Source organism: Theobroma cacao, chromosome 7, assembly GCF_053813885.1.
Source record: "Theobroma cacao isolate CCN51 chromosome 7, ASM5381388v1, whole genome shotgun sequence".
NCBI lineage: Eukaryota > Viridiplantae > Streptophyta > Magnoliopsida > Malvales > Malvaceae > Theobroma > Theobroma cacao.
In genome coordinates, this window is record NC_142645.1 from 19,617,426 (window position 1) to 19,637,708 (window position 20,283).

Consider the following 20,283-nt stretch of genomic DNA (forward strand, 5'->3'; position numbering starts at 1 on the left):
GAATTTGGCAAAGGATTGTAACAATTTATAATCTAGCAGAATCTTATGGAGACATGAGTTACTTTTCTTCTATACCTTCAATTCTAAATGATATATATATATATATATAAAACAAGTTAGTACTTGGGAATTAGGTCATGAATTAGGAGAATATCTTAAAACGAGGAAGGGTTTGCTGCTATCCACACACGCGTATGTATCAGATAAAGAAAACAAGTTAGTACTTGACACGCGTGTACACATATACACACATTTCTATGTACCAAACAATGAAAAACAAGTTAGTATTCAAAACTTAGATCATAAATTAGGAGGAATTTAAAAAAAAAGGATTGTGTTGTCATATAAACAAGCTAGTAGTAGGGAATTAGGCAATAAATTAGGAGGAAATCTTAAAATGAGGAAGGGCTTTGCGGCCATCTCGTCCATTTATCCTGAAATAAGAAAGATGTTGGTGGAAACTAGTTCCTTTATATATGGGTGGATTCTCCTCTGATAGAAGCTCCTCGGCTGGTCCATATGGTTTATCCCTATAAGCAGGGGTTGGAGCAAAGAAACGCGTAGCAGATATTCTTGGACCCAGGCGTCCAGCCAGAACTCTATGCATAACGGTTTGGAACTTGTCATTTCATACAAATCTACAAATTAAATAGGTTTTTTCAATACAATATTACATATATGTTATCATATTAATTGGGAAAATGGAGAAAATTTTGCTTAAACCATGATCATTTTTAAAAAATATAACTATTACAAAGATGTAAAGAATGGGTGCTCTTCGTCAAAATCATAAGGTAATCACCTTCTGATATAAGTAAATTAAAAGTTTTTAATAACTTAATGATAAATATTAATAATTTTTTCAACAAAACACATTAATGATGAAAATATTTTTTTAATCTCTCCAACTTCCTCTCACCTAATCTCTTCTTATCTTCTTCTGTTAAAACAAATAAGGTTTGGCTGCGAACCTACAAGCTTGTAGCTAGAGAAGGTAAGAAAATCTGTGTATTTTTTAAATAATTATTAACATTCAATTTTAAGTTTTTAAAAAATTTTAATTTATTTTTATAATAAAGTGCTACCTTATGATTATGGTTAACATTATATGGAAACTATATACTGTAGATGCATCAATATAAACCCTAATATTTAAATACTCTTATGAAATCACAATTTGCTAGTATTAGATATATTTTATTAAATTAAACTATAACATATATTAGGTAAGGTATTTAAAAATATTTTATTGGCAAGTGAGTTTTTAGCTTATTAAATAAAGTATAAAAAATATATGTAAACTCTTTATTCTGCTACCATATATCTTTAAGTTGGTACGTAATGCATCCTTTTTCCATATCAATTAAATATTCATCGCAATACCTGCAAAAAGTTGCGAATATTGGCAATTAGATATCCATGGCGGTGTGGCACATCCACCCACTGGTTCTGATTAAGTTTCCAAAAGTATAATTAAAAAGGATGCATCGGTGTGGCAGGATGAGCCAAAGGTCAGCCCAGGCTCTGGACAAGCTGGGTAATAATGGCATGCAACAAGAGCACCTTTCATGCCTTGAATGCTTGCTATGTAATCCCTCCTTAGCCCTAGAGCCTCCGATAGCAATCCACACAACGTCTCCTTGAGTTGGAGTATACATTTCATGTGTTCACTTGTTACCTTTCTGCAAAGCCAAATTATTTAAAATATCAACTAAACAGAAATAAAAGATATTAATGATCAGGTTTAGACAATTATTTCAATTTCATCTCAAACCTGCAAACTTGAGGTATAACTTGTTAATCTAGTTGTCCATCAGGACATTCACACGCCACAGTATCCCTCCAGGCTACTACCTTTACATTGGTATTGTAGTCGAAAATCCTTTGTCCACTTTCTTTACGGCAATACCATGCCTTCTTCACCTTGTGAGGTTGCTCATGGAATTGACGCATGTCGTCTAACATATTTCCCATCACAGAAATTGGAACTCCATGATTAAGCATTCGAAAGTGGCCCCATGTCTGGGCTGCATCATGTATGGCATCCACAATTTCCCTCCTGCGCTCACTCTCAAAGCCTTTGAGGTCAATCACTGGAATTTAAAGCTGCGATTTTGGTAAAGTCTGGGGTGGATGGATGAAGATGCTAGGAATCCTGGTAATGCCAAAATCCACAAGCCCTTGACTGCCCTGCCTTCGAAGAAAGCCTTCATTTCTTTGGCATGATCATATTTGGAGCAGCTATCAGCAATTAAGTTTTCAGCTGCTGGGATGGATTCCATCTGGTATAAGGTGTGAAAGGTTGATTAATATATGTGTGTGAAGTGTTGGTATATGCTCTTGAGCCAATTGGATTGGTCAAGGAATATATATTATCATTTAATGCAAACTAAATCGCATAACAATATGTAATAGAGGTTTTCCTTCATGTTAGTGCAATAATAAGGAGTTATTAAGTACTAATTGGATGAAGCTCATGGAGTATAAAGGTTTTGGAAGAGAATTGTAAAGTTGTTACAATTATGAGATCACTATGCATCAAAGCCATGTTCCTAAAATTGTTCTAGGTCATTGTATTGTCAAGACAAAACATTGACAATGCTCAAAGACTGGTACATGTTAAGTCTCCTTACTTGGGAAGTAAGCAATCGATCTCATAGATTGAAATATATGAGATACTTGAGGATAACATGTAGGTGCTTGTTAAAGAACAAGTTCATTGAACATGACTCGCTATGAGAAATTCATTTGGTATTTCACTCAATTGTCTATAGAATATGTTTTCATGTGATAGTCGTGCAACCAGTCCTTGGACTTGAGATATTAGGTCATCTTGTCTAGGGAATGACATCCTTTGATTTTACCCCTACGAGTCTAAAAGCGACCAGATGTTTAAATAGGGTGTTTTTGGTATGCCATGAAGCATGCGAAGGTGAATGCATGGTCAACAAAGGATTCAACACCCTAAGTGATATGATGGAATGTATCTCACTTGTTCTCAATTCTTGATTAACTTGTATAAAGTCTTTGGCCAAAGCATGATGAATCTAAAGAAAGTTAGTTTCCTAAATTCATAAAGTTAGTCATGAATTATGAGAACTAATATGGAATGTTACAAGTAGACACTGAGCCATGCTTTATGACATATTTGAGATATTTGATGAAAGGATCGTATTGCATTAAGAAGGTTATCACTGAAGGGCTTTGTCAAATTCTTTAATTGACTTTCTAACATTTGGGTGGTCATGATGTATTGCTAGATGTCGCTCATAATCTATAAATATAACTCAATTATCAAATCAATATTTGATTATAATTTATATTTATTGCCAACATGTTAGAAGCCTAATGAGTCACACATATTAAGTGACATGTTTAAAATTAAATAAGGATGATCAATTAAGTTGGACTTAATTGGAATAGACCAAAATAAAGTGGGCAATTAATTAAGTTCACAAGGACTTAATTGAATTAAAATACAACTGTTGTATCTAGGGTTACAACTTAGTTTAGCTATATAAATATGTTATGTTAGCAAACTAAAACTTTAAGCCTCTAGCCACTTCTCAATCGTTTCATAAAATAAGAAAAAAAAATATTTTTCTTTTTTTGACAAAAAAAAAAATTCAACAAGAATTTTTGGCCTTTTTGTTTTAGAAACAAAACTTGCTAGCATAAGTAAAATCCTACCTTTGAGAAGGTCTTCTGCAGTCATTATGTGGATTATTCTTAGAGGCCAAATACTTGGGTGGCTGAAGATTTGACAAATCCTAAAGGTGAAGAAGCAAAGATTTTGCTTGTAGGATTTTAAACCATCTTATTCTCTTTTTGGGGTTTTTTGCTTCATCACAAGCATTTTTGATTTAATTAACTCTTGATTACGATATTTAGAATAAGGTATGTAACTCTTAAACTTATGAATGCTCATAATTAATTTGAAAATTACATGAAAAATATAAATATTGATTCTTTAGGATTCGACTGTTTTTCTGATTAAATGCTAGTTTATTATTCCGCTGCATTATATTTTTAATTTCTTGATTATTTTCATATTTGAGCATGAAGTTGAATCCTAGCATAAAAGAGATACATGTGGAAAGGCTGCTTAAATAGTGCATGGTGGCGGTGGACAAAAAGATCCTAGGAAACAAACATAAATCAAAATGATAAATCTTATTTTAAGAGAGATGTGAGTCGCTTTAGTAGCATTTAGTTCCATTTTCCAAACAAATTGATTAAAGTGAGTCAATCTATCTATGTCATCCATTTGTCAACTAAAGGTTAAGAATTTGCCCAAAAATGACCCTACCAGCGCCAATTATTAAGTCACATTGCATATTCATGTAATTTACCAAGGTAATCGTCCTCTAAAATGAATGTCTTCAAGTTATCTGTCAAACCCTGTTCTATAAAATAATTACGACGTCATTTACATGCTCAATAGAATGTTTGCATATTTAGGAAGTTCGAAGAATCGTTAAAAGACGATATTCCCCTTAATGGTACCATTAAGTCGATTAAGCCTCGAACTAGTTCAAATAGGAATTTTAAGGTGAAATTAAGAGTTTCACAGTTTAGGGATGACTCAAAATGGTAATTCGGAGTTCGAGGATCAATTTGAAGTCAAACCAAAATTTTCACTATCCAGGGGCAAAATGGTCATTTGCCACCAGGGGACAAAATGAGTGTCACACCCCGGAACTCCCATCGGGCCAGTGACAACAGTCGCGACGTCCCGATAGGTACTCATTACCTCGAATGTCGATTGGAACCCCGCAAGGCTTAGCATCAGCTTCCGCATCTCCCCGGTGAGCGACAATTATTAAATCTCACATTTCAAGAAATCATAAGTCGTTTTCAACTCAAAATAATAAAATATTATTTTCTAGCTCACAGGGGTATTTTCGTCATTATTTTTTTCAAAAATACCAAAATCCGTCAAAAACATGGTGTGTGGGTGAAAAACACATGTTTCGTAATTAAAAGTAAATTTAGTTGTCCAAAGTAATTATTTGAAATGAAATTATAATTGTTTGAATAAAATAATAATATTTACTAAAATATTCTATTTTTTATAAAAAAAATAATATTTATAGAGAAATCCGTAATTTAATTTCTGTAGTGTAAAAGCTAAATATATTCATACGTACTTTAAAGCAAATAGCTGAAGTATAAAATTTCTTTTACAGTAACACGTGGGCCCTCAAGTGACCAAGAAGGTGTAGGGCTACGAACCCTTACTTTCTAGGATGCACTCCGAGATTAATTCCCGTCTTAATCAACTATCAGCAAACTGTCCTGAGCTTGAAAAATGGATCGGGAGAGGGGTGAGATTAAATAATCCCAGTGAGTAAACAATTACCATCAAAAGCATCTAAAACCGAGTAGATGGAGACAATACAAAAACGTTATATCTCAATAATGTTCATAATGCAAAATTCGTTTCAATCTATACCAAACAATTTCTTTTCATCAAAATTTCCCGGCTTATGAATTTCTTAAACTTGGCCCCTGCCAAAATGATTCTCGCGGGTACCTTCGTCAAGATATCCCACTAAGACCGCCAAGGCTGTTAAATGTCCCATACCCATAAACATGTTTTCACATCTGACACAAGCCGTTCCTTGGCGTTGGCTGAGTCTCACTCTCACGTGGTGGTCCGAACGTGAGGTGCACTCAAATCATACCTCAGAAGATACTTCATCCAACATCTCCCCCCGGAGGTAGTTATATAATTAGGTTACCGTGCCCCTCTCATGGGCAGTCCACGAAAACCCCCACCACTGCAGTGACCGTTTAATATACCACCAAACCCATAAAATTTCCAGTAGCATAATATGGCGAATAAAATTTAATCCAGTCTACCGAGACCAATCCAAAACTGTTCATATATTTCATGCCAACCCCAAAAATTTAGCCATCATGCTATCATAGTGTCAGAAGCCCCAATTTCAATAACATATAAAATCATAAATTTCAACACAGTCTCCATATACTCAATTTTCCCAAAATAATATTTGATTTCAAAACCAGTATAAATATAATTTTTATTAAAAAAAAACATTTGAATTGAAAAACATAATATTTTATAATTTAAACTCACGATTCAATAAAAGCATCAAACAAGTGTAATTACTCTAGATATTTAAGATGATAAATTGTCCACTCACTGTATTAGGAGTAGAAATACTCCTATTTTCAGTCCGCGGGTACAGTCCTTTACCCGTATCCAATGGCTCACCACCTAGCCATAATCCATGACACATATTCCAATTAAATTATGTCTAACAATCATAAGCTATTTCAGGCTCGATGTATATGTGTGAGACCCTGTCAAGCTCGATTAAAAAAAATGAGTTTTTTTTTGCCCCATTTGGTTAATATTGATCAATGTTAGTGTTATTTGAGGTTGAAAAGTAGAAATAATTTGATTCTAGTACATTTCGGAGTATAGGGGCAAAATCGTAATTTTTTCACCCCGAGGGCAAATCGATAAATTTTCACCCCAGCACTTGTCAAGGCCATGGGATTTTATTCATCCTGTAAATGGATAAACATGAGAAATGTGTGGTGGAGAGAGATTGCTTAATGGCTAAGTATGACACATGGACCAATGGAATGGTGACATGTGTCAAAATTTCATCCATTCGTTATTTTCTTTATAAAAGGCATAAAAATCAGCCCATTTCTCCCATAGTGATCAGCCAAACCAGAAGAGAAGAGAAACCAAGGAAGAACAAGAAAACCTAGGTGGAAATTCAAAGAAAAAGTGTTGGAATTCAAGGAAACAAGCTAGGTACGTTAAAATTTCTTTAATTCTCCTTGATACCTAGCTTATCCATGCTTTGTTCTTGATTTCCATGGTTGAATATTGAGTTATCATGATGAATTCAATTCTGAAAAAATGGGTATGGAAGAGGAATTGTTGTTGGAATAATTTGATTTTAGACTATGTTAGTGTTTAGGGATAGTTAAGCATGGTTATGAACAAAAACACAAAAGAGATATTCAATTTCTCTAGGGTTCCTTGTTGGTCGAACCATGAGGGCTGAATATCAATGGGGGATTGTTTTTATTTCAAGGAAAATGGCTTGGAAATATGATGGATTAAGGTGAAACGCTTATGCAGAAAAATTTCGGTGCTAGTGCACCAAATGACTGAATTTTTCTATAAGGAACTGTGAGGGTTCTAATGCTGAATTTGGCTTTATTTAAATGGTATGTGGTAAATTAAGGTATTAGAGGAGAAATGGATTAATTTGGAGTGAAATTGAACGCATTGGCCAATTTATCGGATGAAAAATCGACTTAGGCCATTACCGGGTCTAGATGGCTACCCGTGCATTTTTCATTTCATATCATATATATATCGAGCTTGAAATAGCTTATGACTGTTAGATACAATTTAATTGGAATATGTGTCATGGATTATGGCTAGGTGGTGAGTCATTGCATATGGGTAAAGGACTGTACCCTCGGACTGAAAATAGGAGTATTTCTACTCCTAATACCGGTGAGTGGACTTGCATTTCAAACTTGTTTTGGGGAATATGAAAGATTCTATCCAACTTGTCTTAGAAAATGTACCTTGGGAACAAGCTTTTAGTAAAATGATTTTATATTGTGAAAATGTGCTATACAATGATTTATGTGTTATCACAATATGATAAAATGCATGATATGCATTGGATGCTTCTTTGCATGTTGATTTGGACCCGGCTATGTGCGAGTAGGAGTGCATATAAGTCGTTGCTGACTCGGCTATGTGCGAGTAGGAGTGCACATAAGCCGTTGCTGACTCGACTATGTGCGAGTGGGAGTGCACATAAGCCGTTGCTGACCCGGCTATGTGCGAGTGGGAGTGCACATAAGCCGTTGCTGACCTGGCTATATGCGAGTGGGAGTGCACATAAGTCGTTGCTGACCCAGCTATATGCGAGTGGGAGTACGCATAAGCCGTTGCATATGAGATGATGATGATGGGATGGTGTGCATGTTGATGATGGGTATATGGTTGTAAATGCAAATATGTAAGCATTTGTTTTGTTGGAATTTCGAAGTTTACATGTGTTACATGTTGCTATTGTTATTTTAGCAGGATGACTTGTTTTAAGGGAAAAAGGAGACTTTTTCCTTGATGTTTTGGTTCTCGCTGCAGCGAGAATGAAGTTCGCTACAGCGAGAAACTTTCTGTCCATTTTGCTAACTTGTGGGTTTTTGCCATATTTCCCATTTCTTTGGTACCATAGTTGAGTATGGATTTTTGTAAAGTGATTTACTCATGTGGGGTTTACATGAGCGGTTTAAAAGAGCTAAAACAATTGCATGGTTTTGAGAAAATGAATGCATCATGATTTCAGTAAACATTCCTTATGGTATGCTTGTTCCCATCTTGTTCACTCACTGAGTATTGTACTCACGTTTTATAAAAATTCATGTTTTCATATTAGGTGACTGTTGGACCCTAGATCGAGGAGTCCCCATAGTGCATTTCCTGGGTATGTGTCTAGCATTCGATAGTAATCCCTTTTATTGTAAATGTCTCCGCTGGAAGTCATGGGTCCTTTTGTATTGTGAATACAATTTAACAATGTGAATATGTGTATGCAATGTAAATTGCTAAATACATGACTGGTATAGTGCATGTATATTATTATCGATAATGCCATTATGTTTTGGCTATGTTCAAACCCGAAAAAAGGTGTGTGTGTATGCATGATATGATAAATTTGTTAAGCAAAGGTAAATGGATAGGCTTGCTGGGGCTTAGTGAGCTATGTTCATTGAGCTCATGCGCCGGTCATGGCCCGGGAAATTGGGTTGTGACAATATGCATGATATGATATGCAAAATGTCTAAATTTTGCCTAAACGCGATATTAGCTTATTTCGGTCTTTTACCCGATAAATCGATATACGCGTCCGTTTAAACTCCAAATTAATTTTTTTTTTGTTTCAGTTTCCATACCTCAATTGCACCCAAATTGGCTTAATGTCCCTCAATGTAGTGCAAATTATCAGTCCCGATAGCAAATTACGAAAATACCTCTAGTGGGTAAAAATTCGTATTTTTGCTCCGAAAATTCCCATTATTTTTCTAGGCTCATAATTCATCATTATTCATCATAATTCCTCAAATAAACATCAAGATCAACAGCCAATATTCCCCTAGAAAATTCAGCCAATAATGGTAATGGAGGAAAATGAATTCTTTTCTTGTTGTTTTGTTTCTAAATATGCTAAACTAACTTAAAACACTAACATAACTTAAAATCAAATTAATCTAACTTCATTCTCTCTCCATACCCATTTGGGCAGCCATGAATTCACCATGAAAACATGAAATCTAACCATGGAAAATGAGGAGAAATGCATGGGAAAGGTAGATCACAAGTCAAAATCAAGAAATTTTACCTTTTGTCACTTGTTTCCTTGAATTTTCACCAATTTTCCCTTGAATTTCTTTCCACCTAGGGTTTGTTCTTCCTTTCCCCTTTGTTTTCTTGCTATGGCCGGCCATAATGAAGAGAAAATGGTGGTGTGGGCTGATTTTTATAGTTAAATAATATAATAATCTAAACTTGCCACATGTCACTACATTATTGGTCCATTTTTTAAATTCTTATCTTTTAAGCTTTAAATCTCCACCACACATTATTCAAGGGTCAAAAATGATGATGGGTGAAGACCTTGTGCTGGAAAAATGTTTTGGGGGTGCAAAATTACAGTTTTACCCCCGGGGTGGTAAAATTACCATTTCGTCCCTGTATTCTAAATTATACCGGAATTAAAATTCTACCCTTATTTATCGATCATAGCTCCCTTGCACACTTACTATACATTCCTGGGTTACTTACAAGCCACTCATGGCCATCTAATTTTTGCCCTCTTATAGTAAGTCAAACTAATATATTCTCTTATACTTTTCCATACGCTTCCTTAATAAAGTTCCACTCTTTCATACGAATATAACATCATTCTTCCTTAACCAATTTACAAATTGTACTTGAAATTGCAAGACTTAAAACTAGATTCTCCTCAAGTACTTTTCAATATTAATACTAATATCACTCTCAGCTTATAGCTTCCTTTTTTATAATCACATAACTTAGTGCTTGCTATTACAAGATCCACGGTAGAACTTCTCTTGAGTATTTTCTTAGGGATATCTATCTTAAACTTATGTCTCACAACATGTGATCACTTAACCTGTAACTTAGCCATTTATGTGACATTCTCTTCGGGACCCACCCATGTGGTCTCCTCATCCGGGGCCCACTCTAAGGTATTGTTATATCTGTATCGATCCCCTTGGCTTCCCGACCCTACAGGACCGCATACACTAAGTATCGAACCCCAAACCTTTTACTTCCCCTGAAGGGAAGGCCTTTAACCATTTCAGCTTTAACTCATTCATATCGATACCTTTCAAAACCTTAAAACTCCAATTACCAAAACTTAGAATCAAGTTCAATGACCTTAGGTCAACTCGTGAATTCAACTTCACATCTGTCTCATTTTATTCATGCGTCCTAGACATGAAGTGTTCTTAGCACCGCGGCACGGTGGCTATTGGAGTTTACTTGATCAATGTTATTCATCTATATTTAAGGTTACTACACTAATCATTCTCAACCGTTTGGTTTCCCTTCAAGCTTACATCACAATTTCCATAACCATTTATATCCTCTTGTGCTTATCACATATAATAAGTAAAATAGATACTTTCAAATTCATCTCATCCTATTCAATCTAACCTGACTTAACCTAACTCGGGGTCACGCAGTGTCAGTGTGGATTTCTTAAAATAATTTTTTAAAACCAAAAACTTTAAAATCAAAATCTTTGATCTTTAAACCATGCTTTGATACCACTTAAATTGTCATGCCCCGGAACTCCCATCGGGCCCGTGACAACTGCCGCGACGTCCCGATAGGCACTCATTACCCCGAATGCCTATTGGAACCCCGCAAGGCTTAGCATCAGCTTCTGCATCTCTCCGGTGAGCGACAGTTATTAAATCTCGCATTTCAAGAAATCATAAGTCGTTTCCAACTCAAAATAATAAAATATTATTTTCTAGCTCACAAGGGCATTTTCGTCATTTTATTTTCAAAAATACCAAAATCTGCCAAAAACATGGTGTGTGGGTGAAAAACACATGTTTGTAATTAAAAGTAAATTTAGTTGTCTAAAGTAATTATTTGAAATGAAATTATAATTGTTTGAATAAAATAATAATATTTAATAAAATATTTTATTTTTTATAAAAAAAATAATATTTATAGAGAAATCCGTAATTTAATTTATGTAGTGTAAAGGCTAAATATATTCATACGTACTTTAAAGCAAATAATTGAAGTATAAAATTTCTTTTACAGTAACACGTGGGCCCCCAACTAACCAAGAAGGTGTAGGGCTACGAACCCTTACTTTCTAGGATGCACTCCGAGATTAATTCCCGTCTTAATCAACTATCAACAAACTGTCCTGGGCTTGAAAAATGGATAGGGAGAGGGGTGAGATTAAATAATCCCAGTGAGTAAACAATTACCATCAAAAGCATCTAAAGCCGAGTAGATGGAGACAATATAAAAACGTTATATCTCAATAATGTTCATAATGCAAAATTCGTTTTAATCTATACCAAACAATTTCTTTTCATCAAAATTTCCCGGCTTATGAATTTCTTGAACTTGGCCCCTGCCAAAATGATTCTCGCGGGTACCTTCGTCAATATATCCCACTGAGACTGCCAAAGTTGTTAAATGTCCCATACCCATAAACATGTTTTCGCATCTGACACAAGCCGTCCCCTGGCGTTGGCTGATTCTCACTCTCACGTGGTGGTCCGAACGTGCAGTGCACTCAAATCATACCTCAAGAGATACTTCATCCAACATCTCCCCCCGGAGGTAGTTATATAATTGGGTTACCGTGCCCTTTCATCCAAAACTGTTCATATATTTCATGCCAACCCAAAAAATTTAGCCATCATGCTACCATAGTGTCATAAGCCTCAATTTCAATAATATATAAAATCATATATTTCAACGCAGTCTCCATATACTCAAATTTCCCAAAACAATATTTGATTTCAAAACTAGTATAAATCTCATTTTTATTAAAAAAAAACATTTGAATTGAAAAACATAATATTTTATAATTTAAACTCACTATTCAATAAAAGCATCAAACAAGTATAATTACTCTAGATATTTAAGACAATAAATTGTCCACTCACTGTATTAGGGGTAGAAATACTCCTGTTTTCAGTCCGCGGGTACAGTCCTTTACTCGTATCCAATGGCTCACCACCTAGCCATAATCCATGACACATATTCCAATTAAATTATGTCTAACAGTCATAAACTATTTCAGGCTCGATGTATATGCATGATATGATATGCAAAATGTCTAAATTTTGCCTAAACGCGATATTAGCCTATTTCGGTCTTTTACCCGATAAATCGATATACGCGTCCATTTAAACTCCAAATTAATTTTTTTTTGTTTCAGTTTCCATACCTCAATTGCACCCAAATTGACTTAATGTCCCTCAATGTGGTGCAAATTATCAGTCCCGATAGCAAATTAAGAAAATACCCATAGTGGGTAAAAATTCATATTTTTGTTCCGAAAATTCCCATTATTTTTCTAGGCTCATAATTCATCATTATTCATCATAATTCCTCAAATAAACATCAAGATCAGCAGCCAATATTGCCCTAGAAAATTCGGCCAATAATGGTAATGGAGGAAAATGAATTCTTTTCTTGTTGTTGTGTTTCTAAATATGCTAAACTAAATTAAAACACTAACATAACTTAAAATCAAATTAATCTAACTTTATTCTCTCTCCATACCCATTTGGGCAGCCATGAATTCACCATGAAAACATGAAATCTAACCATGGAAAATGAGGAGAAATGCATGGGAAAGGTAGATCACAAGTCAAAATCAAGAAATTTTACCTTTTGTCACTTGTTTCCTTGAATTTTCACCAATTTTCCCTTGAATTTCTTTCCACCTAGGGTTTGTTCTTCCTTTCCCCTTTGTTTTCTTGCTATGGCCGGCCATAATGAAGAGAAAATGGTGGTGTGGGCTGATTTTTATAGTTAAATAATATAATAATCTAAACTTGCCACATGTCACTACATTATTGGTCCATTTTTTAAATTCTTATCTTTTAAGCTTTAAATCTCCACCACACATTATTCAAGGGTAAAAAATGATGATGGGTGAAGACCTTGTGCAGGAAAAATGTTCTGGGGGTGCAAAATTACCGTTTTGCCCTCGGGGTGGTAAAATTACCATTTCGCCCCTATACTCCAAATTATACTGAAATTAAAATTTTTTTTTACTTCTAAACCTCAAATCATACTCCAATAAGTCAAATGGGGCCAAAAAATCTTTTCTAAAAATTCTCATTTTGTCCCCAAGTGGAAAATGACCATTTTGCCCTTAGATAGTGAAAATTCTGGTTTGACTCCAAATTGATCATCGAACTCCGAATCACCATTTTAAGTCATCCATGGACCATGAAACTCTTAATTTCACCTTAAAATTTCTATTTGAACTAGTTCGAAGCTTAATCGACTTAATGATACCATTATGAGTAATATCGTCTTTTAACGATTTTATCAAACTTCCTAAATATGTAACCATTCTATTGAACATGTAAATGACGTCGTAATTATTTTATAGAACAAGGTTTGACAATGAGAATTTTTAGAAAAGATTTTTTTGGCCCCATTTAACTTATTGGAGTATGATTTAAGTATTGGAGTATAATTTGAGGGTTTGGTAGTGAAAAAGTTTAATTTCGGTGATTTCTGGAGTGTAGGGGTAAAATCGTAATTTTTCCACTCGCGGACAAAATTTGAAATTTTGAGAGAATTTAGATCACATTTGACAAATTGGAGAATGGTATGAGTATAAGTGATGAAAAATATGTCTATGGGCAATCTTTCAATTTTTGGGGCAAAAATGTAATTTTTGACTTTTATAGGGGCAAAAGTGTAAATTTCAAAAATTACGCCACCAAGACTTTGGATAAGTCTGAGAATTTTATCTAAGCTATGGATATGTGGGATAAGTGTATGGTGAAAATTTGGAAACAAATGGATGGCTAGAATTTAAGAAATTAATAAAACAAAAGAAAATGAATAAAATAATATTATATTATTTAGCCTTTAAAAAGGCCAAAATTTCCAGAATTCTCATCTTCTTCAAGCTGTCCAAACCAAGAGCGAAAAGGGGGATAAGAAATAAGAACCCTAGCTGAAAAATTTGGGGAAAATCAAGAGAAATCAAGAAATCAAGCATTAAAAAGGTAAATTTCATTGATTTTCCTTGTGATTGTCACTACCCATGCATTTTTTTCTCATTTCCATGCAAAATTAGAAAGTGGGTATGGACACCCATGCTGGCCAAACCTTCATGGATGAGTTTTGAGCTTGAGTTTTGGTTGATTTTAATTGAATTAAGTGATTTTAGTTAGGTTATATTGAAATATAGCAAAAATAAGCTAGAGAAATAATTTTCTCCCATTGAAACCCATTATGCTGAATTTTCTAGGGGAATAATGGCTGCTGATCTTGATGTTTATTTGAGGAATTATGATGAATAATGATGAATTATGAGTTTAGAAAAATAATGGGAATTTTCAGAGTAAAAATATGAATTTTTACCCATTAGGGGTATTTTCATAATTTGTAACCGAGACTGATAATTTGCACCACACTGAGGGACATTAAGTCAATTTGGGTGCAAATGAGGTATAGAAACTGAAAAAAATTAATTAGGAGTTTAAAAGGACGCGTATATCGATTTAATTGGGTAATAGGCCGAATTAGGTCAGTACCGCATTTAAGAGGTAGTCGGATAGGTTGCATACCATATCATCCATATACATCGAGCCTGAATTGATTTTATAATGGTCAAGCATTAATGTGGTGAATTATGTATTGTACATTGTGGATAGGTGGTGAGTAAATTACACTAGTAAAAGTATAGAGATTGTGCTTGAAGACTGGGATTAGGAGTACATCGACTCCTAAAACTGTGAGTGGACAACTTATCGTCTTAAATATCTAGAGTAATTATACTTGTTTAATGCTTTTATTGAATGCTGAATTTAAATTATAAAATATTATGTTTTCCAATTAAAATGTTTTTTAATAAAAATGAGATTTATACTGGTTTTGAAATCAAATATTGTTTTTGGGAAAAATTGAGTATATGGAGACTGTGTTGAAATTTATGATTTTATATGTTATTGAAATTGTGGCTTATGACACTATGGTAGCATGATGGCTAAATTTTTTAGGTTGGCATGAAATATATGAACAGTTTTGGATTGGTCTCGGTAGACTGGAGTACATTTTATTCACCATATTATGCTATTGGAATTTTTATGGGTCTGGTGGTATATTAAACGGTCACTACAGTGGTGGGGGTTTCCATGGACTGCCTATGAGAGGGGCACAGTAACTCAATTATATACTTACCTCCAGGGGGAGATGTTGGGTGAAGTATCTCCTGAGGTATGATTTGAGTGCACCTCATGTTCGGGCCACCACGTGAGAGTGAGACTCAGCCAATGCCAAGGAACGACTGTGTGTCAGATGTGAAAACATGTTTATAGGTATGGGTCATTGAATAGCCTTGGCGGTCTTAGTGGGATACCTTGACGAAGGTACCCACGAGAATGATTCTGGCAGGGTCCAAGTTTAAGAAACTCATAAGCTAGGGAAATTTTGATGAAAAGAAATTGTTTGGTATAGATCGAAACGAATTTTGCGTTATGAACATTATTAAAGTATAACGTTTTTTTTTATATTATCTCCATCTACTCGACTTTAGATGCTTTTGATGGTAATTGTTTACTCACTGGGATTTTATAATCTCACCAACCTCAATTCCCCACATTTTAGGCTAGGGATAGTCGGTAGATAGCCGATTGCATCAAGGACTTCAGTTAGCCTTGCATCGACAAAATTGTAGGTTCACAGACTCGCATCTTATTAGTTAGTTGGGGGCCCATGTGTCATTGTAAAAGTAATTTTATACTTTAGTTATTTGATTTAAAGTACATATGAAAATATTTAGCTTTTACACCATGTTTTTGGCGGGTTTTGGTGTTTTCGAAGAAAAATAACGAAAATACCCTTGTGAGCCAAAAAATAATATTTTATTATTTTGATTTGGAAAGACTTATGATTTCTTGAAATGCGAGATTTAATAACTGTCGCTCACCGGGGAGATACGAAAGTTGATACTAAGCCTTGCGGGGTTTCGATCGACATTTAGGGTAATGAGTGCCTATTGCGACGTCGCAGCGGTTGTCACAGGCTCGATGGGAGTTCCGGGTCGTGACATTATCAGAATCAGTTCATAATTAATAGTGGAAACATGGGTTCAACTCTAGATTTTCATCTTTTATTGAGGTGCTATCAACCACTTTTCAATGTCATAGGAAATGTTCTTTTAGTATATGAAATTTTATTAGAGAGAAGTGGCATAAGATAAATAAGATTCAATTCACAAAAAATAATTTTGGTACATATTTTAATTCATGAATTCAGGATGTATTTATAAACTTATAAAGTACTATTTAATCCTTTTTTTTGGAAATTTGTCTATTTTTTAAAAGAATAATTAAATGTGAAATAGCAGACACTTGTAAGCAATATATATATTTTTTAATTTTCTTCATTTTACTTTGTCAAATTAGGCAACAGTTTTCATTACCAAACAGGATGCTAACCTTTCAAAGAGTTTAAGGATGTTAGCATGTGTTTTCATATCTTTCCATTAATTTTTATTGATAAACATAGTTACTGACGATAAAGCCAACTTGTCCAAGGCCTTTGCATCCTTATTAATATTTTCTGTAGCATAAAATCTCAAATATAATAGTCAAATTCATAGTGTACTTTTCCTTTGCACAAGGTTAGAAAAGGAATAAAATAGTTATCTAAAAGATCTGACCAAATAAGATGAACTAAGTTTTCCTTGGAATCTTAGAGCTACTTGTTTATTAGTTTTCTACTTACGTAAATATACGTATCGCAAAGATAATATAATGATGAGTAAAGTATCGCTCTCACAGAGAATTATTTTAATTCTTAATTGCTAACTACTAAAATTGACACATTCTAATTTTATTTAAAAAATAAAAATTGAATTAAAAAGTAAAATTTAATCAAACTTGAAAACTAAAACTAATCTAAATTTACAGAGCAAAATTACTTTATTAGACTTGATTGACCTCTAGACCTAACATTATGATATCTCTCAGTATTTCATCTAAATATTGTCTCTCTAGTTTAACTTACTTTAATGGATTAAGTTGCTAACCTAGAGTCTTAATTTATTTACAAGTCTTTATCAAAGTTCACATAATACTACCTTTCCCAATTAACTTACTATATGTTTATGCAAATTAAATTGAAGAAAGATTCATCAAGTTTGTGCTCTAATCCTAGTTACGTATGACTTATAGGTGTATGTCTACCTTATATGCAAATCAAACCACCTAATCAACTAAGTGTATTTGATCATATGCTATTCTATTCTAGGTATACCTAAATCTCCTCCATAAAGGTTTAGCTTAAGTTTCCAATTCAATCTAATTGGTGGCCAATCAACTAGAAGCATTAAGAACAGAATAGAGTAAACTCAAAACCATCAAACATAAGCAAAAGAAAGATAAATAGAACAGACTACATATTTACTTCAATCATAATCTTAGATAAATAAATTTGTAAAACCCAACCCTATAAACACATGTCATGATATACATGCACTGAGTAGCATGTTATTATGCTAGGAAAACACTTAAGAATAGACGAAACCCGGAATCGTACCTAACGGTACACTTGAGTTGATTTAACCTTGAACTAGTTCAAATAGGAATCGTAGGATGAAATTTAATATTTTATAGTCAAGGAATTACTAAAAATGATTGTTCGGAGTTCGAGGGTTCATTAGGGGTAAAATTGAAAATTTTGATGTTCAGGGGTAAAATCGTCATTTTGCCACATAAGATAATAATTTGATAATGGAGTGAAATTTTTGACCAAGATTAACTATTTGGAGTATAGTTTAATGATAGGAAGTGAAAAAGTTTAATTCTGGTGATTTTTGGAGTGTAGGGGCAAAATCATAATTTTACCACACGCCAACAAAATTTGAGATTTTGAGAGAATTTAGATCAGATTTGACAAATTGGAGAATGGTATGAGTATAAGGGATGAAAAATATGTCTATGGGCAATTTTTCAGTTTTTTGGGCAAAAATGTAATTTTTCACTTTTACGAGGGCAAAAGTGTAAATTTAAAAAATTACTCCACCGAGACTTTGTATAAGTCTGAGAATTTTATCTAAGCTATGGATATGCGGAATAAGTGTATGGTGAAAATTTGGAAACAAATGGATAAAATTTTAAAAACGGACCAATGGGAAAGTGACACATGGCATTTTTTTTAATGGTTTAATATTATTTTAATGAAAAGTCAGTCCATTTAAACCCCATTTTAAGTGATGGCCGGCTATAAGGAAGAAAAAGAGAGGAAATAGAGAGGAAAGGAAGAAAAGAAAGAAAACAAAGGGAAACTAGAGAAATTCAAAGGGGAATTCGCATTTTTCGCTCGTTTATGAGTCTAACGGTAAGATTTTTCGACTTTAGCTTGATTTCTACCTTTCCTATGTCTTTGTTTCCATTTAGCATGCTTGAGGAGAGAGATCTAAAAGTGACATCAAGGGCTGGATGAATTTCAAGGGGGGAGAAATTGAAATTTTTAGGTTTTGATTTTTAGTTAAATTGATAGTTTTAGTTAGTTAAATGTGTTTAGAAATTAAATTGGGCAAGAAAGCATTAAATTTTCACAATACCCACCCTTGGCTGAATCTGCAATGAGGTACAATGATGATAATCTGATTTTTATTCTAAGAGAAATGAAGAGAAAATGATGAAAAATGGTTAAATGTGATAGACAAACAAAGTGGAAAATTAACCGAGTTAATGTCCCATTTTTGGCCGAATTTTCCAAGGAAGAGAGTGAGCTGATTTTGGTGATTTTAGAGGAATATTGGCTGATAATTAATGGTTAGAAATGTTGGAGAGAGAATGGGACAATTTAGAGCTAAAATGGAGAGCGTTAGCAGTTTATCGGGTAAAGTGCTAAAAATAGGTTAATACCGCGTTTAAGCCATTTTTGGCTATTGCATTTCATACCATGCATTAGCATAGGATTTAAGTCAAATATATAGTGATTTAGCATTAATGTGATGAATTGAGTAAATTTTTGCAATGTGTCTAGGAGGAGAGCCTTCCGATAAAGGTAAGGAAATCGTACTCGACGAGTAGTTATCGGGGCACCTAGAAAGCTTTTAGTTTGTACAAACGGTGAGTAAACTTATTATTATTGTAAATTATCTAGAGTTTATTTTTAAATGCTCTTTATGTATTTTATGAAATGAAAACGAGATTAAAACGGGATTTTTGATGTTTTACAAATAAATGTGACAAATAAATATATATTGGGTTGATTATGAAATTGAGTAATTGGAGGCTGTTAACTGTCTTGAAAATTATATATTTTCCTATGAATGGCTTATGATATATGAGTATATGTGGCTATATTTTGTAAGTGCATTGGGAAATTTATGTAAGCTGTTTTTACTATGCAGGCTGGATAAATAAATAAAAGCCACGTTATACTGTCAAAATTTTATTAAAATTGGTGGGTTAGTCACTGCAGTGACGGGTTTCCATGGACTGCCTATTAGAGGGGCACGATAAACCCAGTTATATAGTTACTCCAGTTGTAGAGGCGAGGAGGGTAACTCTCGGGGTAGTATTAGAGCTCACTTCAGGTTGAACCCTCACGTGAATGTGTAACTCGACCAACGCCAAGGAACGACTTGTTTTAAAAATAAAAATGTGTAACAACCTTGGCGGACTTGGTTAGATGCCTCGGCCAAGGTATCTCCAAAGATTAGTTTTGGCTTGAGCCTTGTTTTTAATAAAAGACATAAGCCTTAACAACTGTTTTGGTAAATTACAAATATTTTATGGTTTAAGAAATAAATTGAAAACATTATGAAATGGTTCGTAATTTGTTATTTAAACTTGCCTCCATTTTACTCACCTTTAGATATTTATGATAATGTCTGTTTACTCATTGGGATTGAAAAATCTCACCCACCTCCTTTCCAAATATTTCAGGCCTGTGGTAGCTTGTAGATACCCTATTTTGTCAAGGATTCCAGTTGA

At 33.9% G+C, this 20,283-nt stretch overlaps 1 pseudogene; it reads right to left on the reverse strand.

Moving 5' to 3' along the window:
• Positions 1 to 379: 379 nt before the first annotated feature.
• LOC148761783 (1-aminocyclopropane-1-carboxylate oxidase homolog) lies at positions 380 to 2,216 on the reverse strand (annotated as a pseudogene).
• Between the last annotated feature and the right edge of the window lie 18,067 nt (positions 2,217 to 20,283).